Genomic DNA, 12,918 nt, shown 5'->3' on the forward strand with positions numbered 1-12,918 from the left:
AGGTGGAAGCTGGAAGTCTTCTGTTGCTGCACAGCCTTCCACAAACTGTCACTAGCCTGAGGGTGAGGCATATTCAACTCTCCTCGCAGTAATTTGTGGGAAAGTAAGCAATACCAGGAGCGCTGTACTAGCTCCATCTTTTTCACTTGTCTGTTTCACTTGGGTCTCTGAGATGGCTGTGCCATCTTTACTCTTCCATGTAGTTAACTTTCAATCTTAAGGATCCTTGGCTGGTAGAAAGCACAAAAGATGCTTCTTCATCTTTGAAATGCATCTTAGAAGTACCTGAAAAGTGGGGTTAAATCAAAATTTCTCTTCACTCTGATTAATGCCACCAGCTCTGAGATGTTTTATCAGCAACATGCCAAAAGGTGACAAGCGGCTCTGCCCCACTCTGCAAAGCTGTGTGACTCTGTGAAGGTAGCTTTACCTGTTTTCTCCTCTGTGAAATGATCATATTGGAGTAGACCTTTCTGCTTCTTAAAATACCATGATTTCTTTCTTCGGTTTTTAATTGAGAGTGGTACCTTGGTATCCCATACTACAGCTCCTACCTTTAATTTATTTTTCAAGTAATTAATAGCCTGTAAATCAATGCACAGGCAACAGAAGCCAGACTCAAGGAATAATTGTTTCCTAACTTGTTTTATTAATGCAGATTTTTCACACATTAGGGTTTCTTAGAGCAGAACACTTTTTTCCCAGCAGTTCTTAATTCCCATATGTATTCCAAGAATGTAAGTATGGAAAGACAAGCAAAAATATCACCACAGCAGGGGCTACGCCAAGTGGCCACGGGTGACCCACAAAAGGGATAATCTCCTCATTGATCACTGAGAATGTTCCCGCAAAGTGTTCTCTTCTGGATACTAAGTTCTAGTGGAGCCTTATTCTATAGAATATATTGGTACATTTCTTCAGCAAAAAAAAAATCCATGTGTCAGGCTCCTTAATAGTGCCAAACTCTGTTGCTGGCCTCATGGACACACTACAAATAAGTGAGATCTTAAAGTTATGTAGATGTCTGCTGCTCTGCAGTGTGGAGACCACACGTGGAGAATCAGGTTGTTTATACATTTGTCCGTGGAGGACCATTGATCAACAAGAGAACTCCATACTGACACAGGGGCAAGAATGGGAAAGGGATGCTTCCTGTATCCCTTGGGGAATGATTAAGACATACAGACATGAAGTCTTATGTGACTTCTGTTTTCATATGCCTGGAAAATGACTATAAGACTTGAACCAGGTAATTCCAATGGGCAGAGCTAGCCCAATGGGAAGGAAAGCAGATATCAGTTACTTTTAAGAATGTTTCTTCTTTTCCAGTAGAAACAAATAAGTAGTATTATCTTTCAGGCTCTGCTTGCAGCACTGCCTGGTGTGGGAAAGAGCTCATCATCGTAGGCATGCAGAGACTGGATCCACACCTGCTGGGGAAATCATCCAAAGAAGCACTGGATTGACTGAGAGGCCGGCAGGGTAACATCTGAGGTCCCTTCCAATTCCATGATAACTGGATATTTGGAGTCTACTTCTGGGCTTGGATAGCTGTGTGTGATGGCCACTGAAGGAGCCTGCCTTTGCTTTAAACGAATAGTGAACAGCTTCAAAGTTGAAGATGTATTAGTTTAATAGGATATTGCATGTATCATATTATAGAAACTCTGATGAAATAGCTTCTGAAAGAAGTCCAAGGCCCAGTTCCAATAGGCTGAAAAGTCAAGTTAGAAGGTCAGGGATTGCTTTCAAACCAACCATATTGTGGGAGATGGTTGAAGCAAGTGGGAGTCAGGTGGAGGTTAAGATAACTGGTGTGCTTGTGTGTCCAACAATAGGCTACATGGGGTGGGTACTGGGAGCCCTGACTTGTAGAGCTTGCCAATTTTCCTTGTGTAAATATTTCACCATGGCTAATTTAAGCAACCAATGTGAGGTCACTAAGCACAGAGTTCTGAAAAGATATGCAACTGGCTTTTGCGAGACCCTATGAGCCCGCTTCAGTACATCATTGGGTTAAGTTATCTGAGAACCTTGTATTACCTTTGTAACAAATTAAATATGTATTCAGTAGGAAATTTATGAGCAACTCAGTACAAAAAAGGCAATAGCTATAAATAGGCAATTCACAGAAGAAACCAGAACAGCCAATAAGCATGAAAATATACTCAGCAACCTGGTTGGCAAAATTAAGAATTAGACTGTACCAGCTGTTCACAGGGATGAATGGCGGAATTGAATTCTTAGTCACTGCTACTGGGAAGACGAATTAGTACATCCACTTTGGAGAGCACTTGACAATATCCATAAGGCACCTACCGCAAAACCCAACGATGCCACTCAGAGAGAGTATACCCTAAAAATTGTTGACATACGCACCGGAAGACACATACAAGAGTGTTCATTGGAACATTATCTTCAACAGTAAAAAAACTTTCCCTAATTGTCCCTCAGGGGAAGGATGAAAAATGGTACATTAGACTTACAATAGGATACTATACAGAGGTCAAAATAAATGAACTAGATATAAGTGATCAACATAGATGAATTTAACAACCAATATCGTGTGAAGGAGCAATTTGCAAAAGTTAAATAACCACATGCTACTGCTTATGTAACTATTAACACAAAAACAATAGCATATCTTGTTAATGGAAATGTACATATGTAGCCTAAGTATAAAATATGCATGGAAATGATAAACAACAACTTCAGACATTATCTCTGGGAATGAGGAGAGAGGAAAGGGATAGAGAGTAATTTTAACTACGTTGGTAATTATATTTCTTGAAAAGACAAAAGAGATCTGAGGCAAACGGGGCAAAATGTTAGTATCCGTTAAGCCAAGATAATAGGTACATCATGTGTGTCTATTCAATTATTTTCTGAACTTTTCTTTACACTTGAACTATTTTATAATTTTCATTTGCCTTTTCTTAAATACACTTTTAATTTTAGAACAGTTTAAATTTACAGAATTTTTTGCAAAGAGTACAGAGGTCTCCTGTATACCCCAAACCCAATTTCTTCTATTATTAACATCTTGTATTATTATTGTACATTTGTCACAAGTAATGAACAAATACTGATATATCATTTTTAACTAAAGTTCATACTTTATTTAGGTTTCCCCAGTTTTCCCCTAATGTCTGTTTCCTGTTCCGGGATCCCAGCTAGGATCCCACATCACAAGGGATGTTATGTCTCCTTGGACTTCTCTTGGCTGTGAGAGCTTCTCAGACCTTCCTTGTTTCTGATGACCTTGACAGCTTTGAAAAGTACTGGTCAGGTATTTCGTAGACTGTCCCTCAACTGGAATTTGGTGTTTTTCTCATGATCAGACTGGGATAATGCATTTTGGGGAGGAAGATCACAAAGATGAAGTGGCATTCTTGTCACATCATATCAAGGATGCATACAGTCATCCTAACATCACTGTTGTTGTTGACCTTGATCACTTGGTTGAGGGAGAATTTATCAATTTTCTCCACTGTTACTCTTCCCCCCCCCCCACTCTTTCCATACTCTCCTTTTTGAAAACAAGTCACTATGCTTAAGGAGTGGGAAGTTATGCTCCCCCTCCTTCATGGTGGAGTTTCTTCATAAATTATTTGGAGTTCTTCTGCATGGGAGATTTGTCTATTCTCCTCATTTCTTTCTTTCTTTAGTCATTATTTGTATCAGTATGAACGCATGTATATTTATTTCATATTTTGGGTTATAATCCAATACAACTTTATTTTGTTTTGCTCAGTTTTTTTCCAGCTTTGGCTATTGGGAGTTCTTTCGGTTGGCTCCCGGGTCGCTTTGACATACCCCCATCATTGCATTTTTTTGGTTCTTGGAGGGTTTTCTTCAGCTCCTTTTTATTTTCTGGCATTTCAAGATACTCCAGTGTCATCTTCTGTATCTCCTCCCTAGTCCTGGAAGCAATCATTTCTCCAAGAGATCTGGTTCCTTCTGGAGAATTCTATTAGAAACCAAAATCTGGGTACTGGGTGTGCTTGCTGCTACTGAGGTGTCTTTTCTTCCAGGCCCCCTCAGCTGACAGAATAAGGAAATATGTTGTGTGTATACTGACTTGTGTCTTTACACATATCTGTGTCTAGATTAAACTAAACATGAAATAATATTAGAGTCTCATACTGAGTCTCCAACTCTAATCCATTAGCACATGGGTCATTCTGACCTCCTCCCCTTGCTGCCACTCCAATAGTGAGAAACCTGGCTCTCACCATCTGCCATCCATTTATTTATTGCTCCATTTATAATTTTTTAAAGAAGAAAAGCTGTAGGGAAATGCTTCAACTTATTACAGCATCCAGAGCAAAGGTACAGATTAATTACAGAGCAGACATCTGAAGGAGAAGATATATCCATTCAGAGCACAGATCTCCCTTTTGGTGCCTTGTACCCTTCCGGGGGCAATCTTGGAAACATGGACAAAATGTCCTTTCAAAACGAGTCCCACACAAAAAGGATGAAGACCACCAAAGCACACCTGGAGGGATTCTTGATGATTGGGCAAGAGGGAGAGTCATGGGATGGGAGCTAAAGAGAAAAACAAGATTGGAAACATTCATTCCCAAAAGCAGTTCTTACCTTCTTTTGAATAACGGATTCCTTTGAGACCTGTGAGGGCCAAGGACCCTCAACCCAGGAAAACATTTACATAGCTCAAGCAGCGTGAAAACATTGTCCCATGGTGGGGAAATCTCACCTCTGAGCCCATACTTGCACCTCAAGTTAAGAAAACCTTATGTGTATGATATGAATGTCAAGTTTATTTGCCTGTTTGTCAGTAGGGAGGGGTGAGCAGGTGGGCTCAGTGTGGATGCTGCATTGTTTTAGCCCGGCTGTTTTCAGAATGGGCAAAGCTCCTGCCTTCCAGGTGTGGGCCCAGGATCTGTGACTTTTATGGTAAACTCCCATTTATAGCAAGTAGCAAATGACATTGGATTTCTATTTATGGAAATAAACATTTTTTTCTTTTAAAATAAATCTAAATTTTATTTTTAATAAAATCATTTTAAAGAAACATATGAAGTGACATTTGGGACAATAGGGAACTAGAGTTTTGGAAACAGGTACAGAGAGACAATATCTTGAGTATAATGAAAAGTGTACATGCTTTGAAGCCATAAGGGTTTGGGTTCAAATCCCCTCTTTGCCAGGTGCCAGGGGTGTGATCTCAGGTAGGTGAGACTTTCCCCATCTGTAAAATGGCAAGAATAAAATTTGGCACATCCACCAGTGTTTCTCCAAGTATGTTTTCTGTGCCACCCCCCATCAGGATCAGCTAAAATTCTTGTAAAATGGAACTTTCCAGGCTGCCACCCAGAACTTTTATTATCAGATAGAATCCCAGGGGGCAAAGCCTAGAATTCTGCATTTTAACAACGGCCCCCCAATGATTTCTATGATGTCTGCAGGCTGTGGAGAGGATGAAATAAGCTGAAATAGGTAAAGTACTTGGCACACAGGAGCAGGAAAGACATTGTTGTTCTGGACTGCCTACCATATGAACATCACCTCCCAATGGATCCTAAGGGCCCTGCTTAGGCTTGTCATGGATGGCTGTGCAGGTTGTACACTGCACAAGTCTAGCGATTGGCACCCTGGATATTTGTGGTATATAAACTCTATGTTCATGCATGACCTTCTCAGAATCTCAGCTGATCTAGACCCTTCTGGTTCTTTTTTTGAGCCTGGTTCTCCCAGCCTTCCTTATAATTCTCAGCTATGCAGCAGCCTTCCAATGAATTCCTTCACTGATCAGGGGGCCTAGAACCGGATTTTGCTGTTTGCGATCAAGAAACATGACAGGGTGAGTGACCAGTGACTGCTCTGTTCCCTTCTATCAAGTATTTCTCAGTGATGTTCCTGGGATTTGTGGGGTGCTGTAGAGCCCCTCTCTGGCTGAGTTCAGTCAGTAAATATATGACCAGTTCCTCATCCAAACTCTGTTTTCTGCTTCAAGCTGTTTTATAGGTTGGATTTTGGCTCAATAGTTCTTTTGGAAAGAATAATTCCACTACTTAAAAGAAAAAGTTTGAAAATCACTGCCTGTTACCAGATACCCCCGAAGAGACTGTGCCGTGTGGATGGCAATGAGGCGGAGAGTGAGGGCGGGGGAGGGAGGAGCCTCAGGTTGATGAAGGCGGAGGCCGAGCCTGGGGTCTGTAGGGCTCCCTAGAGGCGAAGCAGCCAAGGCCCTCGTTTCAGAAGTAAATACTGCTGCTAGGTAAAATCCCATTACCAGAGTAGGAAACTTTTGAGGCCCCTCAAAGGCCGCCCTACCCTGCCCATGGGAAAATTGACCATGTCCAAGAAGAAAAGGGGGTGTGGATGTGACTGGATGACCTTGTCAGTCAGAAGCCTCCTGACCTCAGGAGGAGGGAATAGGTGAGAACTTCTGAAGAATCTCCAAAGACCACAGCCAAGAAAGGCACCAAAGTCATCACTGAGGGACCAAGGGAGAAGGACACAGGGCACTTTCTTTTGGTCTGAGTATACCAGCCTATGGGAGTGAGAGTGAAGAAACATAGAGGGGTCTGGACATTTTCCATGGGAACCAGAACTCCCTCCTCTCCTCCTGGATCTGCAGCACTTGGAGTGCAGAGACGTTTCCTTGCTCTCCAAAATTTGACGTTTGCAATAGAGACATTAAATTTTCATTAGACATTTCCTCTTGGTTCATGACTATGACAACAGAAAAATGTATACAACAACAACAGCAAAAAAGATGATATGTTGAATATTCTTATAAATATCATCCCTTTCACTTGCTGATCATGGATCCACTGCCACTGGGCTGCTGCTTCTGCTTGCTTCTTGCTTTTCAATGGGCCACAGATGAGGCAGTGGGGCTGTTCATCCCACTTTTGTTGTTCTGCACCAGACTCTTCTCTTGATTTACTGATTTATTCTCTTTTATCACCATACCCCACTCCTATCCCCGTCCTTAGCCATTTTTATTATCTTAAAGGTAGGCAGGAAATTTTACATTTTGTATATAATTGAAAAGCTGGGTTATAGTGGAAGGCACACAATATAAAATTACAGGGGTGGCTGGGGCAGGGGGGTCATGTGATAAAAGCTGTGGACATTCTCCCTGCAATAATCTACCTTCATTTGAGCATACAATTTTGCAATTTCTGGGCTTCAAGGATCCCTAAGGCCCTCTGTGGGCATTCTCTGAACTGCAAGTTCATTTACCTCTGTGATATAAGAAAATTGTGAGAATTAGGAAAGTATTTGAAATGCAGATACTTTTAAATGGACTGTATCTTTTATTCTTTTCAAAATTATAAAAATAAGTTTTATTGGGTAAGAAATTGCAATGAAATAAATTTTACATTAATGAACAGATAATGACCATTTGTAATTAGTGTAACATACACATTTCTTGTATAGAAGTAGATTCTTCTAAAAGAGGAGGAAGAGGACTTACCTTTGTTGAGTGCTTACTCGGGGCCAGCATTGCACCTGATGTACCATCTCCCTTTCCTGAACCCACAGAGGTGGTCATTACCATGGCCACTTTCACAGATGGGGAAACTGAAGTGCGAGGAGAGGGTAAGAGGTGTTCCCAAAGTGGTAATATTATAGTGTTAGAAGTTCTGTCTTAAACAGACACAGAGAACACTTTTTTATATACTACTTACAAAATGAATTTATTTAGCAAAGGAGAATTAACATTTTTCCATGGATGGACTTGAATTCTGCCTCATTACAATAACATTTTAAATTAGTAGAATTAGGGTTTCCTGTGCCATTTCTGATTACACCACTGGGTTCCTTTGTCTCATGTGATTGGGTTTTCATTTGGAAAGGAGTTAAAAAACAAAAACAAAGCAACTCCCCCAAAACTTGTATTTCTACAATAGGTCATACCTTAAAGAGAGAACTTCCCCCTGAGCACTACTCAGTCCAGAGCCTCACATCTCTCAGGAACAAGCCACCCTGGGTCCCAGAGGTGAAATCAGCTGTTCACCTCCATACCCTCACACCCTTCTTACCATCGCACATTGCAAAGGATTTGCAGGCAGAGTTTGTGTCACTCCTTTCATCAGTGTTACTCAGGGATGTATGTGCGCATATGAAGCATTCAGTAAATTATCTGCTAAACTGTGTTAAATTCCTACTTTTTAAATTGGGGAAATTTTTAATGCAGAAAAATAAGGAGAAGAGTTTTGAAGAGACGCATTACCCACGAGCCAGGATTTGCAGCAAATGATAACATTTTCTCACTTTTGTTTGAGATCTTTGTTTGCTTAAAATAAATAAAACTTACAAATGTTTTTTTCTGGTTTCATTCTCTTCCTGCCTACTTCAGAGAAAGCGATGATCATTACTTTGGTATGTATCTTTCCGATCTATACTTTTACACTTTTACTACATGTAATCCTTAGTATTATTTTACATGATTTAAAACATTTTACTTATTCTTCAGCTTGCTTTTTAAACTTAATATATGTTTTCAAGATCTATTCATGTTGGCGCATGTAGATCTAGTTTATTTGCCTTAGTTATTATGTGACATCCCATGATTTGTATACACCATGTTTTCCTTATTCATTCCCAGGTGAGAGGCATTTAGGGGTCCCCTGCCCAGCTCTTCACTCACAAACAATGCTGTAATGAACATCTGTATTACAACTCAGGTTACATTTTGTACAAATTACTTAATACACCATTGGCAAATAGGGGAAGGGTATTGGTAGAACATGGAGGTCATGCTGGCTTATATGCGATTTTTCCCAACATGTTACTGTTTCAAAGCACTTAAAAGAGAAAGTCTTAACAATGAATACAGACCTGAGCTGAAAAACTACAGAAATATCTTCCTTCAGAGCAGACAGTGACAGGAGTGCAGATGAAGAAATCAGAAGCATTGCCCCCTGTATTAAAAAAAATAGAATAGAAGGCTATCCCCAGAGCCATATTTTAAATTTTTATGAAAATGCCCTCTGCGCAGGCCATCTACACTTACCTGTCCAGAAAGGAAGGAGCCTGGAAGGACAGACATCTAGGACTCCAGGGGTGAATGTCAGCAGTGGATTAACTGTACTGTATTTTTGTCATGATTTTTAAAAATTTTGTTTTTGTTAGTTCTTGCATGACAAATTCCACAGGTTTTGAGTGGTCTTCCCCAACCCTGTTTTCCTCATAAAACTTGCTATTTTTAGTGGAGGAATTTGTACTTATTTCCTTAAGCACATGTATATACCTAGCAGTGGAATTGTTGGGTCACAGGAGATGTACATTTTCAACTATTCTAGATTTTTCCCAAATTACTCTTTAGAGTGGCTTCACCAATTTACACTCCTATCAGGAGAGGAGAGTCCTGATTTCCCTGCTTCCATGCTGTTACCTGATGTTGTTAAACTTTACTTTTAGCAATATCATGGGTATAAAATGCTTTCTTATGGTTGTTTTAATTTGCATTTCCCCAGTTGCTAGTGAAGCCGAGCATATTTTTATACACTTATTGGCCATTCCATTTTCCTCTCCTGGGTATTACCAGCTCAACACTTTGTCAATTTTTAAGCTGAATTGTTTGTCTTCTTCTTATTAGCTTATAGGAATTCTTTATGCATTCTAGATATGAATCCTTTGCCTATTAAATTGCTACTTTTATGTTCCCCTCCCAATGTCCCCACTCTCTGTATAAGTCTATTTTTTAAATGTCTGCTCCACCATAAAAACACTGAATTTTTTTTTTCTGAAGTACATCCTAGGTAACTGTGGTTTTAGATTATGCAGTTAGGTTGTACAACTAGAAAATTTGAAATTCAGATGTTTGTAAAGATTCTTGTTCTCCTCTCCATATGTTATCCATTCTCCTATTTCTAGAACCTTCTCTATGTACATAAGAGTTTTCAAAGCAGACAAAAAGAGGTAACCCCTGTCCTGAAAACTGTGGACCAGATTTATTTCATTTGCCAGGTTAATTAGAAAAGATTTTTGTGGAAAAAATTCAGGAAGGTTAAACGTCATATTTGAATTGGATCCTTTCTAGATGTCTTAAGCCCGTGAGAAAACAATATACTTTATTAAATTCCTCGATTCTCATTGTTAAACTATTCAAGCCATAAGCAATCAATCATGCTTTTCTGACAAGTTACCTAAGAAAAATTTCCTTAAACAGAATTGCATTTCTGACTAAATTTAAAAAGTGACATTCTGACTTTTTTTTAAATTAGGTACCTAACTCCAAAAAAAAAAAAAAAAAAAAAACTTGGAGTTTGCCTGGAACTGAAAATTTAGTGTGTGGAAATGTGAGGAAAAGACCTAAGTGTTGGCAAAAGATTGCAATAAAGTAAATGATGTGGTTTTCTCAGGGGTGATTTTGCAACTTGAAACATTCCAAAAAGAGTTAGTGATCACAAAGTTTCTTTTAGCTTCTAGCCTTGAAATACTTGGCATACATAGAGCTCTTAGGGATATTTGGATAAATTAAATTTATATTGACATTTTCTAAAGCTGGCATAGGTTTCTAGCTGGTGTGGGCACGTGTCAAACCCAGAACATTTTGAGGCATTCAATTTTACAACCAATAGATATCAACATCAAACTGTCCCTTCCTGCACTATATTCCTAAAATCTGAATCACATTGAGATTTAAAATATGTTGTTTTTTCCTGATAAAAAAGCAGCAGATTCCTCAAAAATTAATCACAGAATTACCATATGAGCCAGCAACTCCACTGTTAAAGCAGGGGATTGAACAAATATTTGTACGCCAGCATTATTCACAATAGCCAGAAAGTGGAAACAATCCAAGTGTCCATCAACAGATGAATGGATAAACAAAATGTGGTATATCCTTGCAACAGAATATTATTTAGCCTTCAAAAGGAAGGAAATTCTGACACATGATACAACATGAATGAACCTTGAAAACATTACGCTAAGTGAAATAAACCAGATACAAAAGGAAATTCACAGAGACAGAAAATAGATTATAGGTTATCAGAGGCTGGGAAGAAAGGAGAAGGAGGAGTTTCTGTTTGGAGAAGATGAAAAATTTTGGGAAATAGTGGTGATAATTAACTAACATGTGGATGTAATTAATGTCACTAAACTGTACATTTAAAAATAGTTAAAATGGCAAAAGTTATGTTATGTATATTTTACCATAATAAAAGAAAGTTTTAAAAGGCAATTTCTTCAAGACCCTCCCCCAATAAAGCAACAATTACTTATTAAAGAAAGGTTGGAAAACCTATAAAGTAAAATAAAATTAAAACCACCTGTTATCTCAGCATGCAGTGATAATGAACGTGAAAATAGGCTGTGCACTTTTTTTTCTGGTCATAGGTATATGTATGCAGATACATACCCAGGATCACCCAGTACCGGAGCAGGTTTTTCCCACTGAATGTTGTAACAATCAATAGAATCCATTCTTATCCGTGAACCTTAACTTATTTAAACCAATCAACTATTGTTGGATATGTAAAGTGTTTTCAATACTTTCTCAATTTTAAATAATTTTGTAGTGGACATCCTTGTCATACCTTTTATGAACATTTCATTATTGCCTTAGGATAAATTCTTCAAAGCAAAATTACTGGGTCAAAGAATGAATTTTTTTTTAAATCTCCTAATGTACATGTACTATTAATTTGCCTTGCAGGAAGTTTTGTGATTTACATTTTCATAGCTGAGTGTGAGATTTTATTGCATCTTCACCAACAGTGAGTGTCTCATTTTATAAAAGTCTCTTCGAAATTAATAAGAATAAATTCCATAGGAATGATGGAATTCCAAAAATATTGGGCTAGTGATAGTACTGGTACAGAAAAGAAAAAAGGTAACTTTTATAGGTTAAAAAAAGGGATGGAAGAAATCAATAGAGATCTGGTACATTAGAATGATTAGCCATTCTCTGCCACTCTTATCTGGATGGAGACACCCTTAGGGCTCTCCCTGGGAAGTTACATCTGGTGTTGCCTACCCACCGTCCAAGACCCCTCCAGCCACACCTAGGAACTCAGTTTCCAGCTCCTTTACCTATGCTCCTGCCTTTCCTTTGGCCGTGAAATGTTCTTCCTCACCCATTTCCTCAAGTACAGACCCATTCATTCTTTGAGCTCCATCTCTACACAACCTCTGAGGGCCAGAGGTGGAGCAGTCTGGAACACGAGGAAGAAGAAACGCCAACGGTGCAAATGCAACTCACAAATGGACAGGAAGAGGTGAGGTCCTTCTAAAGTAGGATTGCCCACGCCACAGAATTCCATCTGAAACAAGTGGTGGTGGAGTGGGGTGGTGAGGATTCTGGGGTCTGGGTAGGAGGCGAGCTGGCAGTAAAGGGGGAGTGGGCTGCTGGTTAGCATTTTGTGCCTTCTCTCAGTGAGTGTGCCTTCTCTCTTAGGAGTGCGGGCTGCGAGGCAGGACAGGATGGGCAGACAGCCCTATTGCCTGGAACATGGTAACTTTAGACTGAGTGCTCAATTCTTGAACTATACTCAGATTTTAAAATACAAGAAATATTGTCTTCAGGTATTAATAAAGCAGTAACTTGGGTTTGTGTAGCACCTTAGTCTTTACATATGTTATCTAGTTTTAAAAAGTTTGTTTTGAGCCTCAGAACTAACGTGTGAAATTGGTAGTGCATGCATTGTCATCCTTTTCACTCCGTTTTATATGTGCAGACTCTGAGGTTCCAGGAAAGCTGGACAAAATACCAGTTCACACCAAGGATTTCTGGCCCCAGGTCCTGAGCATTCTCCAAGACAGCCCAAGCTGCTCTTCCAAAAATGTGGCTGCTGTGTCAGACCTGTGACTTTTCTGATTTGAAAGTGTCGTGGCAAAGGGCAAAGTGGAGAAAGAACTAACTGCGGAGAGGGTTTCCATTCAAACAACCCTTCTGAAAAGAACGTAAGAAAGGACTTCATTTTCCCTTTC

Source organism: Globicephala melas, chromosome 2 (assembly GCF_963455315.2).
Source record: "Globicephala melas chromosome 2, mGloMel1.2, whole genome shotgun sequence".
In the NCBI taxonomy this organism is placed as follows: domain Eukaryota; kingdom Metazoa; phylum Chordata; class Mammalia; order Artiodactyla; family Delphinidae; genus Globicephala; species Globicephala melas.